This window comes from Aptenodytes patagonicus, chromosome 1 (assembly GCF_965638725.1).
Source record: "Aptenodytes patagonicus chromosome 1, bAptPat1.pri.cur, whole genome shotgun sequence".
NCBI lineage: Eukaryota > Metazoa > Chordata > Aves > Sphenisciformes > Spheniscidae > Aptenodytes > Aptenodytes patagonicus.
Window position 1 is genome coordinate 125,000,806 of NC_134949.1, and position 18,326 is coordinate 125,019,131.

At 44.8% G+C, this 18,326-nt stretch overlaps 1 protein-coding gene across 2 annotated transcripts in view; it reads right to left on the bottom strand.

The window, feature by feature from the left end:
* Positions 1-17,811, bottom strand: part of ERG (ETS transcription factor ERG) — a 148,150-nt gene extending 130,339 nt beyond the window's left edge. For both annotated transcript variants that reach the window (XM_076354115.1, XM_076354100.1), the window contains exon 1: positions 17,797-17,811. The gene's annotated coding sequence lies outside the window, so the exon portion shown is untranslated. The remainder of the gene's footprint in view (positions 1-17,796) is intronic.
* Positions 17,812-18,326: the final 515 nt, after the last annotated feature.

The following is an 18,326-nucleotide window of genomic DNA, read 5'->3' on the forward strand; positions in this document are numbered from 1 at the left end:
CTGGGTATCAAATTGTCTTCATTTCTTGCTGCTCCTAAATTAGAAATTCAGAGTACAACAAACATGCATTGAAGTGCAGAAGATGCTAGATAAGGGAGCTGGAACCTCTGGCACAGATGAAGGTGTTGCTGATAGTTTGATACCAAACATTCAAGTAGGACATAATTTACAGTGTTGACATTTTACACACCGTGATTAGGTTTCAGAATTATAACCCACGGATAAACCAAGTGCCCTCTGCTTCGAAGAGTTTTTTTCCCATGCTGTCTACAGATACACAGATGTGACTGAGTAGCTAGAGTCACTTGGACTACATTTCAAGGTTTCCTTTATAGGCACTGTGTCTAGGGACCTAAAGTTTTGATTGTGCAGCACAATTCTGCTACAAGGGGAGATTTCTGGAGTCAACTACACATCCAAGAAATTCAGCAGCAGTTCACAGAGCTCTGTACCCTGAAGGGCACTGTCTGTCACTCTTGCATTTAACTTCAGTACAGAAAACACATAGATTGTTTCCTACTTTCTGTCTGTTCTCTATTTCTGAGTACCGATGTGACCATCCCTTCTCATATTTCCAGGTTCCTAAATTGACAAATAATACGACTGGAAAAATACATATAATATTTCATCAACCATTAAAGGAACAGTGCTGTGACTGGGAGGCCTAAATTCCTTTCTTCTCTTCTTTGTTAGTCTTTGTGTATGTTTTATTTTTTATACAGTCCTTCAGGCATCACTCAACAAATGATAATCTCCCCACACAGAGTCACAGTACAATAAACAAAGCCAGGTGGAGAAGATCCACTTAGCAAGAAGACCACAGTGGTTCCATTTTTAGCCCAGTTCTTCAAGCAATGAGACTTGAGATATCACACTGTGTGCATATGTGAGTGTTTCTTGACCTTTTCTTCCATCTTAGCTTAGGAATCATCGCCCGGTTTTCCCCAAATTTAACAGGAGGTTAATAGACTTGAAAATACTACATTGCATAAAGAGCGAGGGAAGCAAACAGCTAGGTGAGGCAGGGAAATACTGTTAGTGCCTCCACCGAGGGGAAAGCTAAAAAGGAGCAGCCTTAATTAGACATCAGAGAATCCACATGGGACAGCACTACCAAAGGGGGCTGATTCATTTTGCAGCTCACAGACTGCCGGTATCTGCTGATTGCGATCACTAAAAAAAAAAAAAAAAATTAATTTGCCCATCGGAACGGAACCACCCCTTTCTGCACCCGCAGTCCTGCCCGCCAGCAAGGATGGATGCTTCCTAAGTGACAAGTTCATGCCATCACCTAAGCAATACCAGCACATGCTATGGTTGTCACCAACAGGTTCAGCCGAAGTCTACTTATGCAAGCCAGTTGATGGATCACCAAAGCTAGATCTTGGAGGAAAGTCCCGGTCCGGCACATGCGTTACGTTAGTCTGAGAAGCAGTGTTTGCTCCTTCAACGTGATGTCTCTTAGCAGCATTCTTCCCTTTTGCAAATGCCCGTAAGATTATATGCACCCTGTATCTTGAATTAAACTTCCTGTCACCATACTCTGGAGATGAAAAAGTCCCTTACTGACTGCCACATTATCTTCCTGATTCGACGCAGAGTTGTTAAAACATTACCAATTTATTCAGGCAGGAAATAATACATTCAGAAAGACAGCGCTTTGTGGAGGTACAAGATATACTCAGGTACCTCTAGAGTATCCACATCTGTGATTTGGATGAGTCAGGAATTTTACCAGCTTAACAACTACAAATCTAGCAGAAAGCCAAAGGTGTTAATTTCTCATATTATTTTAGGCTCCATTTTTCCTCACAGACAGATTTTTGAATTGTGCTTAAATCCCAGTGACAGAAGTGCTCCACACTGAATGCAAATATTCTTTTGTCCAAGACCAAGGCACTGATGCACAGATACTTACACTTTATTTGCATGATAAAACCACTTTTTGTGACTACCTTATTTATTATTTGACCTCAGTAAAGCTTACGAAGAAACATACCAAGCTAGGGGTCGTTGATACTCGGGATAAAATAGGAATCTTTAGTGAGACTGTATGTGAAATAAATGCTCCTCCATGAGAATATGGTTAGCAGAAGCTGCCCTCAGGAAAATTAGCACTGTTTGCAGCTAAATAATATATTTGCATTTGAACAAGAAGGGAAAGAATACATTTATATTCAGATGACCTGAAATATTTTCAGCTTACACAGAAGTGTGTTAGCTCTATTAATACAGGGCTTTACTTTTAAACAGGAATTATATAAAAACTAGTTTTAAACTATTACTGTTTTAGTGGTGGCAGGCAGGTTAACATTCCTCCGAATCCACAGGGTAACAACCTTTTCTCTCACAAAAAATTTTGACAAAAGAATAAATTACAGATGTCTACTTTTCAGCCTTAAAAAAAAAAGTTTGAGCAACTAAAAAGTAGAAAATAGCCAGAGAGAATTATGACCAAATGCGACGTATTAAAAAGTTCTCCACATGTGGCACAGAAAGAAACAGTCAACGCACTGCAATTGTCTGCTTAACAGGTTGAGCCTCTACCCAACTGGTAGCAATCAGGCAGGACACTAGAGTGGGCAGGAAATCTAAAATTAGGTTTTACTACCTATAATGGAGGATTTATGGGATAACTTAATTGGCAGTCTTGGGACTGAAACCCAAGGTGGGGGAACAAAAACATCTTTCTGGATATACTCTATGAACCCTTCCTGCAGTGGGCTGAAAAATAAAAGTACTGGGGAAATAACCTAGAGATGTAATATCCCCTTTCTAGTGCTAAGTAGGTGATGCATGAAAATGTTTGTGGGTATGTGGGCAGGTGGGGACTAACCAGAGATAGTAGGAAGTCATGCATTGATATAAACTGATTTTTCTTCTTTTTAGGAGAACGTCCTGTGAATTGCTCCTTGTAGTGAAACACGTCTCCAACTACACAAGGGATGATAAACAGTCCCAGAGTAAACAGAAGGCTGTAATTCACTCTAATGCTCTTCTGACATCGCAAAGCATGAAAACGCAGCACAGTTTATTGACCGCAGCAGGTTGAACCCAGCCCTGTATTCACTCACCCGAGGACAGCCATTGCCATCCGCAATATTTGCTGAGCCACTTGTACTTTTGTTTCCCCATGGCACTTCCATGCTTATACAGACCTTTTAAAGTCAAATCTCAGTGAAGTAAGAAACACTTTCTTGCCCTCTCCCTCCTCACCAGGAGACCTTTGAAAGGGTTAACATTTAGCTTGCCACTGGTTGAAAGGGCTGTGCTGATGAACAGGGGGTAACAGGATCTCCTTCTCCATCCTCCTGTGTTCCACCCATGTCAGCACATGCTACCGATGCATTTTCCGTGGCTTACTGCATTTATTAGATGGGTTTCATACCAGCTTGGGAGGTCCAGAGAGAGGAGCAAGGACACTGCCCACTGTCACCTAGTGAGGGGGGATGCGCTCCCACGTGCTGCTGGCAGGTGATTCCCTGTCACTTCACCATGGCTCCTTGCTGTAAGGTCCTCGATCAACATGGATCCCCAAGTCCGTAACTGACTGGGATGCAGGGAACAGACCTAGATCAGTATGGGGGAGAAACACGGCTACCAACCCCCTACAGAGCACATCTTCTAACTCTTTTCAATGCCATGACCAAATCTGCTCACAGTTTCACAATCTCCTGCTCAGATTCCTTTCAATTTCTTTCCTTTTGGCAAATCTAATACCGTTTAAAAATGGCAGTCACTCATCTCTACTCCCAACTACCACAGCCAAGGGCTACCCGTTCCAAAGTTTTTCTGTAATGGGATCTCCATTGCAGACATTTATGAAGACATTATAGCATTTGACAAATGTCTTTATCTTTAAAATCCATGCTCAGTCATACTCTATTTGATCGTGACAAGTTTTGAGAAGATGACAGGAGAATATGCTTAGTATTATTACCTCTAGCTTATCACTGGCAGTGTCAAAAGGAAATGTAAACAATCAAGTCAGTATAACACTCCTTGATTATTATTCTTAGAATAGCAATGACATCAAGTTATAAGCTATCATAAATTAAAAAAATGCATTCCCATTTATTCCAGAAAGTGACATGCAGGAATAGGCTGAAAAATTCCAAGGCTGTCTCGAGAATTTCTCTCTCAGCACATTTCAAACTTGATTGGTATGACATGAAAAAATCCCAGAAACAAGGGAAAATTAACAGATTCCAAAAACCAACCTTTGCAAGAGCTCTGCTGATAGCCAGTAAGTCTACAGTAAAATCAGTCAGGCCATTTGGAAGCCAGCCCAATGAGAAGGCTACAACATCTCCGAAAAAGGTGTTTAAGTAGATCAAAGTCTGGCAATTTCAAGTATGGGCTGATGTTTTTACCATTGTGCTTTTTCTTCCCCCTCCCGTTTTTTGAATGCTAACATCAAGCATGTTTCATTTCTTGCTTTTTATATTGTTCCCCTAATCCTGTTTCTACTAATGTGAATGAGAAAAATCCCAGTTTTTGCATTTATTAAGCCACTCATGCTCCTTCACTAAGAGGACCCCAACACAGCCTGACACAGGCAGACTTACAAGTCACTGTTATAACTAGGATGCTGTTGAAAGGTCAAGTCAGTATCTTTTACTTTATATTTCAAATTATATTTGAAGTTTACTTTATATTTGAAATGTTTCTTCCATAAACTTCCTTTTTTATTTTTCCCTGGCTTACATTTTCTACCTTTGGAGATAACATAATTACATTGAAATAAAGAAGAAAACCTTTGTGTCTTAAATATGGCCTCTCTGTTGCCTAAACTTAAAATACGTGAAAGTTTATAAACCTTGACAGATTCAGGGTGTGGTGTACCACACTCTCCTTCATGCAAACGCAGCCTACATCTGTGAGTAAGTTGCCTTTTCATGGAAATACTATTCAGGGAGCATTTCCATAAAAATTCACCCTGGCACCGTTCTGTTTCTCTTGTCATTCACCCAGCTATGTTCCTTCCTTGATTGATTTTCATTTTGAATAAGGCACAACAGTCATTTTCGTGGGGGGAGCCAGGGAAACTTTCCATTTTTACGTTAAGAGCAAACGCTGTAGTCAATGTAATACGGCTGCATGAAGCATCAGTAAAACCCAGTGTAGTTGTATTTACAATCAGAGATAGTCTGAGAGAACGCTTCAACCTCCAGCTGCCCTTACGAAAGACAAGACTAGAATACAGCGCGCTGAGTCCCAAACTTAGCTTTCCCAGGAGGAAACACCAGGTCTTCTCAAGGGTTTGAGTCAGTCCTGGCTGAGGTCTACGCGAGTCCTTCCACTAACCTGAGCGGGAGATAGGGTTCAGCCTAGTTTGCCTGGGGGGAAAAAGGGTGCAGAAGAAGGGGAAGGGGCCATCCTCAAAGAAGAGAGCAGCTGGCCCAGGTGGACAAATTAAATGAGGCCATACCACCGCCACTGATGCTGCTCCTCAGCCACCAAGTCCCAGAGATGCCCTGAGACACCAAGTGCCTCCCAGACTCAGTATCTTTTATTTCCCCTACCATCATGCTGAGCTGGGACTGAAATTTAACCATTTTTAAAAAACCTAACTACTCTTGCAGCAGGCAATGCCAGGGCCGATGCAGAAATGATCTCAGGCTGTTCTCCTGTACCTGCCGAGCCCTGCACCGTTTTTGGGGGAAGGTAAGACGGACAGACTTCCCCACCCAGGTGAGGATCCCAAAGGCAGGCTGGAAGGCCGAGGCTGCCCCCACACTGCTCCCAGCGGGAGGATGAGCCGGTGCCCCGCTGCGGTGCCCGGGCAAGGACACCTGCTGCCAGGGCTCCCCCCACCGCACCAGAGCGAGCCGCAGTGCTCCCCCTCAGCTGCAGCCACCAAGCCCCACATCGCCGCGCTTCCATGGGTTCAAAGGGCATTTCGACCATGTTTCCCAAACACACATACTAAATTATTACTTTAAATGATGGGTTTCGTATTTTCTGAAGTACTCGCCCTACACTGAGGCTGAAAATGGACAGTCTGTGGTCTCTTTTATGAAGTTGTTTTTATCCTTTTGGAACCAAAGTGGTAAACCACTAATGGCATGAGCATTTTTCTCATTATCAGTTACAACTTTAATGATTCTTATTTAAGCAAGAAGTATTTTAAAACCTTTCAGGCTTGCATGTTCAGTTATTAGACCTCAGACTGTTTATTGTGTCTTCTCTTAAGAAAGTTCTTTTATGGTGTTAAATGGAAGAGGCCGTTTCAAGACCAGGCAGCAATTTGCATCAGTAAACACTTTTAGGAACTTGTTGCTCCAGTGTCTTAGAACTGACTCACTTTCAAAATCCCTTGCCTAAAGGTTCAGTGCACTCCAGCACTCAGGTCTAACTGCAAATAACTAAATGTTCAATTAAAATTGTGGTCTAGCAGCTGAAGCAAAGGCAGACTTTAAGTCCAGTGTTAGTATCAAGCTCTGCTTTGTAGTCTTGTGCAAATTACTCAGCCCACTCTTAGAAAACATTAACTGAAACAAAGTGTTTCAAACTTGTTTGCCCTAACCCTCCGGCCACAACACGGTGTTAAGTCATCCCTCCATCTCCAGGAGTCCAGAGCCACCCAGACATAGACCAGCACAGGCCAGAGAGGTTATTTTCACACAAGGAGCATAAGGGACTTCTGTTCGCTTCCCTTTTTCCTCAAGCCCCATCCCAATGCTAGCACTGAGAAAAATGGAGGCACCGTCACAGCGACTGAATGGCACTAGAGGAGAAGCGTCCAGGGTTGGAATGGGAATGGGAAAGTTTAGGACGGGTAGAAAGCCAAGCATAAAGGCTCTGGCACCAGAAAATCAAAGCACATTCATAAAACAACAGCCCAACACTTTGAAAAGTATTGAGCACGTATTACAAAGTGGTTGCCAAAGGGTTGCTGTCATCTCCAGGAAAAGCAAGCATGCCACAGATATTTCCTGTGCACGCTGATCCTGGGGGAACAGTAAAAGTTGGTTATTGCACAGATCTACTCTAAATGTTCTCACTTTCATAATACACATGAGTGTTTTCTCACTGCATCCATTTTTGCTCAAATCCATTGGTGGGCAGCATACCTAACTCAGCTTTTGTTTAAGTTCTTATGTTCTTCCAAGATAATTGGCCCTACGGGACTTTAATCTAAATGGAGTGTATCTTTGTAGGGACCTCGTAGAGGTATTTCTAATGTTTAATGGTCTCCTGAATTACTACTTTCCTCCCACTGTGAAGGAAATGGGCTCACCGCCGTCCATTTCCCCGTAGCATTCATTACCGCTAGCAACACGGATGTAGAAGCAGCATCCCTTAGCCCATCCCGTGCTTCAAAAACACAAGAAAGAAGAGGCAAAGCATGCATCCTCCTTAATGGACGAAGACTTGCTCCACATCGATGTGATCAAGCAAAGGTTCCCCTCACATGCGATTACTCGAGCCCCATCCATTTGGGCTCACGCCAGGGGGCTAAGGCAATTATATCCCGGCACAGCTTGGCGACTTGCTGACATGGGCACGTACCTGCCAGTGGTGTGGGAACGTGAATCTGTCTACGTGGGGTTATTTCTGCCTTTCTTGTGCAGCCACTTCTCAGACCACTTTCTAATGTCTTCCAGACCACCAGCAGCCCACAGACCATATGTGGAGTAACACCGCCATAGACTAACTGGTTAATGAGTTATTCTCACAGCCTGCAATAAGGCTCCCCTTAGGAGCTGGTAGACATCTCATCGCCTGCCAGCAGGCATAGACGAGAACCGGCTCTCAACTGCTGTCAATACCTAATTTAAAGTGCTTGTAATTATAGCAGTACAACAGTAATATTTTGTTTACCTAAAAGCTAAGTTCCTCATTCATTCCCTCTGCCCCTGGCAAACAACTGCCGGATACACACACACAAAAAACGGGGGGTACAATTGTAAAAACTGTAGGTAGCCCTTCAGTTCATAGCGGTTAGGAAACACTGGCATACGGCGTATCACACCCCACTGCTAACCCTGGCACACCACCAGCTGCGCCCGTCTAGGGTAGGCTGTGCTCAGAGCAGCGGGACCCTTGGCACCCAGGTGCGACCTCCATGCCCAGTCTGTGACGGCAGGTAAGTGAAGGTGCTTCATTACACGCCGTGTTTCGCCGTGCTGCCTCTTCCTTGGGTGAGTGTGTCTTCTGAACTGTTTCGGTGCTGGTAAGAGAAGGCGCACGGCCTTTCTGAACACAGCAAACTTCTAAACCAGCCCTACTCAAAAACTGGAGTTTAAAGTTTCCCCGTGGTTGTCTCAGCTCCCTGCTAGACAACACAAGCGGGGCTGAGAAGGAAAGTCTATCTTCGTGGCCATTCAGTGTCAAGTTAGTGACAATCCTGCACGTCCCCCAAGCCTGTCAGGCTTTTCCTCCCTTTTCTTGCCTGTTGAAATCACCTGTCTCACTGCAAGAGAAGGAGCTGATATGTAAAAGTGATGCGCTCTGGCTGTAAACGTCATCATATCCAAAACGCCTTTCGAATTTAAAACAGGAAAATTGGGATTCCCCTGCAATAGGAAGCTACTGGGCCCTGTGAGGAATTAAAACAGGAGACCTTGACAGCAAATCTTCACTGACTCCTTACTGCCAAGGCACTGGGAGGAGGCCAGAGATGGAGCAGGAGGGAGTCACAAGACCTGCAGGTGTATGACCCATGTCTCCTCTTCTATGAAAGATGAGCCCACACAGATAAAATGGAAATTCTTGGAGCTCCTACAAGGGAAATTTTATCAAGAGAAAAAGCAGAGCCTGTTTCCTGTGCTAAAAAGACAGTGCCTTTAAATGCTGTAGTAACTGGGGGGAAATTAAGGCTTTAGGAAATCACCGCAGTGGAAACACTTCCACGGCTTTCCAGGCCCCGTGGAAACATGAGGAAGAAACTCATCAGCTGAAGAGCTCTGCCCCATCAGAAGCCAACTGAGAAGCTTCAGCCACTTCAGCAAGGTCAAGATTTCATCCACTGAACAGAAATTCAGAGTTCTCAAACTCTTTCATGGATTATTCTGGAATGGAGGAGGAAGAGGAATTTATGGGTTGGTGTTTTTTTTCCCAACTGAAAGTGGTAAATATATGACAACGGGCTTGTTGTTTTTCTTTTCAAGAGAGTAATGGTCCAAAGGAGAAAAACAGGATTGACAAACACCCATAAGCACAAGTGGTGGTGTACACCACTGGTTTTGAGTTTCTGTGCACCAGCCAGGCTCTAGCTTCCTACCAAACCATTAAAAATAAAAATGAGTCGACAGTTCAAAAATTCAGTATCACCTACTTAGCTGCGAGTGACTTTTTGTGAAATTATTTGCCTTGCTAATCCTTTTCATGAAATGCAGATGAGAGTCGATATGGATGGGGATCTGGCTGGGGCAGAAGAGCCCAGCTCCATCAACCTCACCGGGAGCTGGACGGGCGCTCAGCCCACCGGCACGGGGGGTACTCGCGTCTCACGTGAGCATCAACATTACCACTTTGGGACTCTGGTTGCCAGTGATGATTTGTTTCCTCACGGGTCCATAAACACTCATAGCTTACGTCAATGTGGTTTCAGGCTCATTTTTAGCTTAGACCACTCACGGTCCAAGAGGAACCCAGAGTCAACGGTCAAAAGGAGCCTCGCTGTGCTTCAGACGAGTCTACTGATCTGCACTGTACCTCCGCAGGGACACGAGGATGCCAGAAATTGTCGCAGAGAGCTAGCCAGAATTCATCCAACCGTTAACAGGCAGGAACTAGGAATCACACTTTTCCACTACAAACAGTAAAACTATCCAAGCCCAAATCCCCTCCCCACAAAATTCAAATGCTTTCTTTCAATTTTTCCTGGTGTTAAACATATGTTACATATGCCTTACAAAACTCGCACACAATTTGTCCAGTTTCGAAGCAGGGGCTGAAGTGCAGCAAACATCCTTGCTCTCACTCCCATTTCTGCTTTCCAAGAGAAGTGCCAGAGAAAGTATTCTATTTTTGTAAGAGTTTAAAGGGCATGGTCAGAAAAGTGACTATGTAAAAATGGCACCTTTTCATCCAGCAGATCTGTTCCCAGTGAGTATTCTGAGTCATGTCTGCTTACTTTAGCGACCAAAATAGATTTTTACTACTTCTCACTCCTCTTTGGTCCTGTGGAACCAACACAGCAAAAGGGGAGTTATATAAATCCTATCCTGGACCAAAACCTATCGGGGCTTGTTATCTAAATGCGAGGTGCAGAAGCGAGGGCTGGATGCACCCCTGCGGGTGGCTGAGGGGGCAGCGCCGCTGCCCACCGGCTCCCCTGTCCTACGCCAGGCACAGCACATCACACAGGGTGGTGTTAACTGAGAGGGAGAGGAGAGGGAGAGGATAACTCGTCTTCCCTTCACCCCAGCTCCTGCGCCCTTCAGCAAAGCTGACGCCCCCGTCCCGCGTTACTGCTCTGCAGGCCAACCACAGACTGAGCTCCACGGGCTCACATTTAGTTACAATTGTCTTTCCTGTAAACTGTCATGGAAATCACAAGCAAATAACAAATGCAAAGCTCACCCCTCCCTCCTGCTAGCTCTTGCAGAGCTACTTTGCAAGACTGACTGCAGCTTCAGAGGTAAGCTGTACTCCATCGCAGGGACAACTGTCACGTCAAGACACTGCTCAGGGGACCAAAAACTGCTCCTGTGCTGAAGACTGCTCCTGTGCCCAAGGCCAGGCACAAAGCTCACAGCCTCTCCAAAGCAACCTTTCCATAGCTGTGCCTTGAGAGTTTAAGCAAGGTACAGGTCCCAAGTGTATCATCTATGCGGCTGGTAAAATCCTTTTGCCCTGGATGAGATATTGGACTATTTAAAAAAAAAAAAAAAAAAGAATATTACTATTTCCTTCATGAGCAGAACAGAATCTTAATAGAAAGACAGTAGTATTAATCTATTCCTATCTTACTCTAATGATAAAAAAAATGATTGTTAATGTTTTCATTTTTCAATTTTTTCAATGACGTTAAGAGACAGCAGTGCAGAAAGTATGAAAGGGCTTTCTGTTGCTATTTCTAATGTTTCTATTGCTGGTGATAAAACTGGACAGTAAAAAGGTAGTTTGAGAGTAAAAATGAAACTATTATGTACTGGGTCAACTTTAAAATGAAAATAGTAAATAAGCAACAAGATTCATTCCCAGTCAGACTGCAAAACATTCATCTGGTCTCTCTGCTGTACTTTTACCTATGTTTTTCCTTCAGGCCTGGATCAGTCCCTGGATACAGAATTCCGTGCGCTCAATGCCAGCCATCTGAAAGCCAAGAGACCTGATCCTGGAACCCCAATTCCTACCCAAGTTGATGGACAGAGGCTGCATCTTCAGTGACTTCCCCAAACTAACACAATTATCTCAGACTGGCAAGATTGACCGGTCGTCTGGCTAGGGAGGGAACTTACACGATTACGGTCAACTAAATGCTTGATTTTTTGATGGCTACAGCTAGGTGAGGTGAATCCTACCCTGCTAAAACCATTTTTCAGTCTCATCACATAGAACTGACTTCTCTGCATAGACGAACCAAGATGTCAGGTTCAGATTTCTCCGTGCTCTTCATTTCAAGAGGGTGATGAATTGCATCGCTGAAATGAAGCCTTGGTTGTACCTACCAAGAGGTGCTCTGTGTGGTTTCAGGATGTTGACATACATATTGGTGACAGATGATTTGGCTTGTCTTGATTGCAAGAGATACAGAGCATATTACAGACTGTTTTCTATAAATACATAAAAATACCAGAGAACTTATAAATGCGGTAAAGGAATGAAGAGCACTGGCCCAAATTCCCAGCTTCACATTCTGGGCAAATCTAATGAAATTCAGGAAAAGGCACAAGATACCCACCAGGACCAAACTAGATCTTGATTTGATTTTAAATCCTTTATTTTTTCCTTTTTCAAACCTGCTTTTAATGCCACAGCCACAAATCTGTGCAAAAAAAACCCTCTATAAGCCTTTGAGCAGCCAACTACAATCACAACAATCAACATAACAGCGGTTCTTCGGAGAAATGATGGAGAACTTTTACCGTATCTGCTTTGCAAGAGTCCTGCAAATCAGCTTCTTTTTCAAGCAGATTTTGCAGTTTTGTCTCAGTGCATGTTGTAACGCAATATATTAATGTTACTTTGGTAGTTTACTATAAATCCTTTGTGTATAATTTGTGAACTCTATAGAGAACAGCCCATTTTATAAACAGAATTTTAAAACACCAGGATTAAATTTATTGCAGGGTTTATTCAGAACTGACAAAGCCTCCTTAGAAAACTGAATTTTGCTTAGAAGACTTTCCTTCTGCATAACTTCTTTCTTTATAAAGCCCTTTTTAGTGATACAGAAAAATATAAACCGTGATAGAAATGCAATTTGTCTAAAGTGAATTCTTTGATTGCCATATTTCATTTGTTGTTCTCATTTAATGAGAGTAATTTACAGAAGAAGATACATTGTGCAATTTGCTAAATCCACATGATTTTTACATATACATTTAATTGCACCAAAACAAATCACACATTAACTACTGAATATCAAAAAATATATGACTTCTTGAAAGAGTCTGCTTCAGTCAAATCAGGTCAAATATATGGTGTACATCCATACTTAATAAGCTAAAAATAAAGTAATAAACTCAATGCAAAGCCAGAAGGTATTATGAAAAGCTCAAACTGGTAAGCCTACGTGACTTACAAATTAGAGGAAATCAATCAGAGTTCGCAAAACATTTTGTCGTCGGTAGTTTACAGGGCAGCAAGCTGCTACTCCTAAGCCACCGCTCCCAGCACTAGAAAAACGAAAAAGACCTAAACAGTTAATAAATCAATCCATATTTACTAACAGCATAATATTAGCAAAAAAAAGACCCATACCGACCACTTATAGCAGACAATAAAAAGCAGAAGGAAAAGATGCTAGTTCGGCAGGCAATATATTTGGGATGAGGGGAGGTTAACGGGGAAGGGAACCTACTCCTGACCCACTCGCACCTGCACAGCCTTAATCAGGCCTGCCTCTGCCACCCCACTGCATCCCAGCTAGCAGCCCAGGTGCTGCAGTAACAGCTGTGACCTCCTCTCCTCTCATTAGAGACAGCGTTGTGTGTTAGTCGTAGGCAGTATTCCCGGACTTAGCAGCAACGGTCTCGAACTCCTTTATGCTGCCCCATCCAGTCTCGCACCCCGAATTGCTCTCCCGCAGCGGCCGGCTATTCGGCTGGTGCAGACTCTATCAGGATTTTTCTCCTGTTGCTGTTTCTTTGCGAGGTGAAAAGAAAACAAGCCTGTTTCATTACAGACCTCCTGGAGAAACCTGAAAACTTGGGTGTCTAAACGGAGCTGATTGAAACCACATTTAAGCTCCTATTTGTTTAACTTGCCTCGTGCAGTACCGCGAGCCTGCCGGTGCTCATCATTTCCTACAAGCCAACCTTTCTTTTTCAAATCAGCAGCTAATTAGGTGCGTGCAGTTCAAAGCTACAGACTACCTGACAAACTCAGAAGATCTGAAACACAACAGAAGTCAATACTCGTTTGCAGGAGCAGCATCTAGAAGCGGCAGCAGCTTTTTAATATCCTACCAATATTACAGAGTGCCGAAGCATCCGGGCGGCTACCGCTTTCTCCCTGCTAAGAGGTCTGGCGGAAACACGGCATCTTTTAGCGGACAGTGAGAAAGCTGATAGTAATGCTACAGTCAAGACACTTCAGTAAGCACCTGAATATCATAACAGTGTCTGTATGAAAACGAATCAAAACTGAAGACCTCAATTCAAAACCCAGCCTCCAGCCGCTTGTGCACAACAGCGATCTCCCAGGCATGAGTGGTCACCCGGAGTTCAGCTGAAGAGCTTGTGTGGCTACAAGTCAGGGCCCTTAGTTTTAAACCGTCCCCTATCAAAGCCTGTTGTATCTCCAGCTAAAATGAAAACATGTGTTTATTGTTTTCTCTTTGGGCAGACAATTAATATTTATACGATGCATTATCAAACAAAAATAACTATGTATTTTCTTCCTGGAATAAGTTTTTTCTTATTGGAATGAAGTTGTGCCAAGGAGGGATTTCATCTGATGCAAGCAGCATGCGAGAACAATCCGCTTCCCATGGTAGCTTTCTAAATTAAAAAGCGGCATTTCAGAATGGGCCATAGCAAAGGTGAGTTGATGAAAATGAACCCCACAGTGCAGTCTCATGCCTCATGCAAGAAGAAGTGCCACCGAAGTCAATAGGAGATACGTTTGCCACAGCAGTACGGGAAGCAGGCTTTTTGCAAATCCATTCATGCTTACTTTAGATCGAATACCATTTTCGCTCTCAAACGTAAAAAATGTCTCGCCGCATACATTTTAGTTTTGATATATACACCGATTAACAAGGACGTGCACTATGTCCACAGCAGAATAAACTCTTTGGTTTTCGTTGTGAAATTACTGTTTCTTGAATTCAATCAAGCCCTCCAGATTATACACATACCACTAAATATAAATAGAAGAGGTTAAAATGCAGTTTAAATATAACAGATATGTCCGCAACTCCATATTTAGATATACCCTTTAATTTTTTCCTATTGCCTACTTTTTACTTACATTTAAATTTAGCAAAGTAATTTTAGACTGCCCGTTTTCTACCTACACTAGTTAACTATGCTGTGAAGGAAAGATATTAGATTTTCTCCACTTATTTCATTACCTTCCAAAATGCCAAAGCAATACAAATTCTTGCGGCTCAAACCTTCAACCCGTGCAAAAGACAAAATGATGCTCGACTTTACTGGGAAACCTGCCTGTCGAAAAGTGCATGGCTAGAACCACACGGGGAAATAAAAAATATTCTAGTGGCTGTGAAAGTGGCCAGTTGTGGCTATAATGAAAAACAGCGCGGTATTATTGCACAAAAGGTAATTCTTTCAACCCAAGACAAACATCGTTATAATTCAGGCTGAAAATATCTTACCAGCATGAACTCCTTTTTAACAAAAGCATTTTAAATCAACTGCATAGGAAAGCTGACGTACAAAGCATAAACTAATCCCTGGCCTACCTTCCCAGCTGTACAGCAGAAAACCAGCGTGTGCAGCATTAGGCACTCAAGGCTCAGCCTGCACCGCTGACCTTAGCTGATATGGATCAGGCCCAAAGGGCCCTTTCTGACCATACCCCCTGTCAACAACTTCCACCTCTAGTTCGGGACACAGATTTCCACGGAGCTACTTGCATGATTAAAAGAAGCACGGTTTGCCCTTACAGCTGCCTTTTCCCGAAAGAAATATATATATATTCACTTAAAAGAAAATGACAAGCTTCCTGATAGTGAAAAAAACCCCGACGCAGTAGATATTTCAAGGGAAAGGGTTCATTTCAGCCCAAACATTTTAAATGATTTTGTTGTTACCTGCTAATAACTCACGGAGCGTTTAGTAATGCAGAGGGAAGGAAAGGAAGGAAACGTAACATGTAGCGTTTCAGGGCTACCAGATGCCATCAGCACTGCAAAAGCTTTTCGTGGTTTTTTGATCCTCACTGGAGTGCATTTAACCAAGAGGAGAAACTGCCGTGTACCGGGACCTCAGTAAAGTGGACAAAATGAAGTGCTCTGCAGAGGGAGAACCAATGCCATGAGCCTCACATTTTGATGGCAAAGCGCTGGTGTTTTGGAGAAAGCGCAATGGGAAAGGATTTGCCTCATCAGTAGCCAGGTATTTTGCTCACGTGGCGTTGCCCAAACCAACTGGATTACAACAGTCGTCCCAGGGTTTTGTATTTGTTTACACAACTCCATGTGCCCACAGAGAATAAACTGCCCGCAGAAGAGCAGGTAGCAAAGATGCATCCGCATTGCGAAGGTGAAAGCACTGGTCTTAGGCGGAATCGTCATTTGAACACGAACAACTGTGGGATCCGACCTGGTATTTCAGACAGAAAAGGCCCAACCTATTAACGTACAAATGATTGTACTTGAGGTAAGAGATGCTACTGCCAAGTTTGTAACGATCTGTATTTTAAGCTCATGGTTCATATCACTGCAACTCCTCAATGGACTCAGACACCCAGATTTCTTCGGCGCCTGACAAAGAGCTCAAACTTGGTTAAAAGAAGGAGAGGGAAGCCACATGGTCAGTACTGCTTATAAACCATCGGAAGAAAAATATGCCTAATATATATCTATTAGAATATATCTTTAAGAACCAAATGCTACATAAATTACAATCCAAATGGAGTAATACCTTAGGAGCAGAAAGTCCGACTAATCGCACCTAGGACTTATACTGACAGATCGTTTATAAAATTCCTGTAACATGTAACTCTATCCAGTACTATATGATTTGTTTAACTTTGGGACTAAATTGTGGGAGGTGGGGACAAATGCTGTTCAAAGCTCTAAACCCTGAAATGCTTTTGGAGGTAGCGATTTTTTTCTTGCAAAGTTTTTCAAAGAACTGCATGGCAAGTTTGCCATTGTTTGCCTACATATGTGTACGAAAGAGAAAATAAGAACTGACGTTACTATTCCAAGGTACCGTGTCTTTGTTTTTATAAATGTCCTTTAAGAAATAGATAAGATAATCAACATAAAAATGTATTTGTCCCATACGAAGTATGGCTTAGTTTATTTTTGCCTTTACTTATTTCCTTTTAATTAGGAAGTTGTCAAACAATCTATTTCTCTTCCTTGACTTTCCGATCAGTTTGGGTGTGCTTGAAATCGCATACCTGGTACACATACCCTGACGAAAGTTTACATTTCATGTCCTAGTGAGAAGCTGTCTTTGTCTACTTCACTTGTTTCAGTGAAACCAGGAAAGTGGTTAAAGGGTTAAACCAAAGGAATGTGACATTTCTCCATGTGCAGTTCATAGACCTATCCTGGTTTTCCTAATGGACACAAAATTACATGGGTAGAATGTAATTTCCAAACTATAACTTCAGAACTGAAGCACAGTGTTAATTCAGAGAATGACACTTTGAATACAAGTAAAAACTTCATTAAAGAAAGAGCAAGTTTACTTGCACTGTGGGTTCTTAGCAAAGGCAGCAATGAATCGAAGTTTATGTTAGCCAGAACTTGCAACTTCAGCTTTTGTAAATAGGATTACGTACACTCCAAACGCTACAGCAAAGTCATCTGGTCACCAAAATAGATCTCCGCATATTGTATCGCAGCGCTTACTCTGAAAAGTACCACAACCAACTCGGACTCTCCTCAGACCAACTCAGGTAACTGAAGGTTTTCCTACATGCAAGAGCTAGTCAGCTTTTGAAAAGGCAACAGAGGTGTTAGTTAATTGAATGATGAATTGCTGAAAGAGTTACAAAGACACCAACGCTGCTATTACGAACCAGGGAAAAAAAACGATGGGGGGGGGGGGGTTGTGCGTGTGTGACATAATTTCAGAGGCTGATGCCCGAAAAGACGGCAGCCAGCCTGAAACCAAACGGCGTTAATGCTCGAAAACTAAAGAAAGTCGGAAAGGGCCGGTTTGCGCAGCGAGCGCCCGCAGCAGCTGCCCGGCTCCAGCCGCCGCCCCGCGCCCCGGCCGAGCCCTGGGGGCTGCTCCGCTCCAGCCGCCGACGTGCCGCGGCCCGGGGGCAGCCGCACCCCCGCCCCGCCGCCCGCGGGGAGTCGCCTCGCCTCGCCCCGGCCCGGCCCGGCGGCGCTGCCCGCCACCGCCGCTCGCCCCGCTCTCCACGCCGCTCCCGGCCCCGACGGCCGCGCCGTGCCCCCTCCGCGCCCGGCGCTCCGCTCGGCCCGCCCCCCCCGCCCCATCGCAGCCCCGGAGGGAAAGGACTTACCGGGCGAGGCCGAGGAAGGGGGCGAGTCCGGGGTCCCGGGGAGGGGGGACGGGGACGGGACGGGACGGGACGGGAGGGGACGGGGACGGGGCGCGGAGGGCGCCGCCGGGGAAAGCCAGCGGCCGCCGGCGGCGGGAGCGAGGGAGGGAGTGAGGGAGCGGGCGAGGGGACGGCGGCGTTGCCGACTGCAGTGAGTCACTTCAGTCGGGACGGGCTCAGCCCATCGCGCTGGCCCCGGGCTCCGTGCGCCTCTTCCTCTCGCCAATCGCCGAGCGGGGCAGCCGCCGCTCCCCGGCGCTCCCCGGCTCCCCCGCCGCCGTCGGGGCGGCCCCGCGCCGCCCGCCGGGCACCGGCACCCCCCGGGGCGCACCGGACCCCCCGCCCCCCTACTCCCCCGCGTCCTCCCTCGGGCGCCCCCTCTCCGCACGGGGGGGGCGGGAGGGGCCTGGCGGAACTGGAGGTGAGCGGGACCTGCGGGGGGAGGACTCGGGGCTACCGGGGGCTCGGCTGGGCTCGGCGGGTCTCCTCTC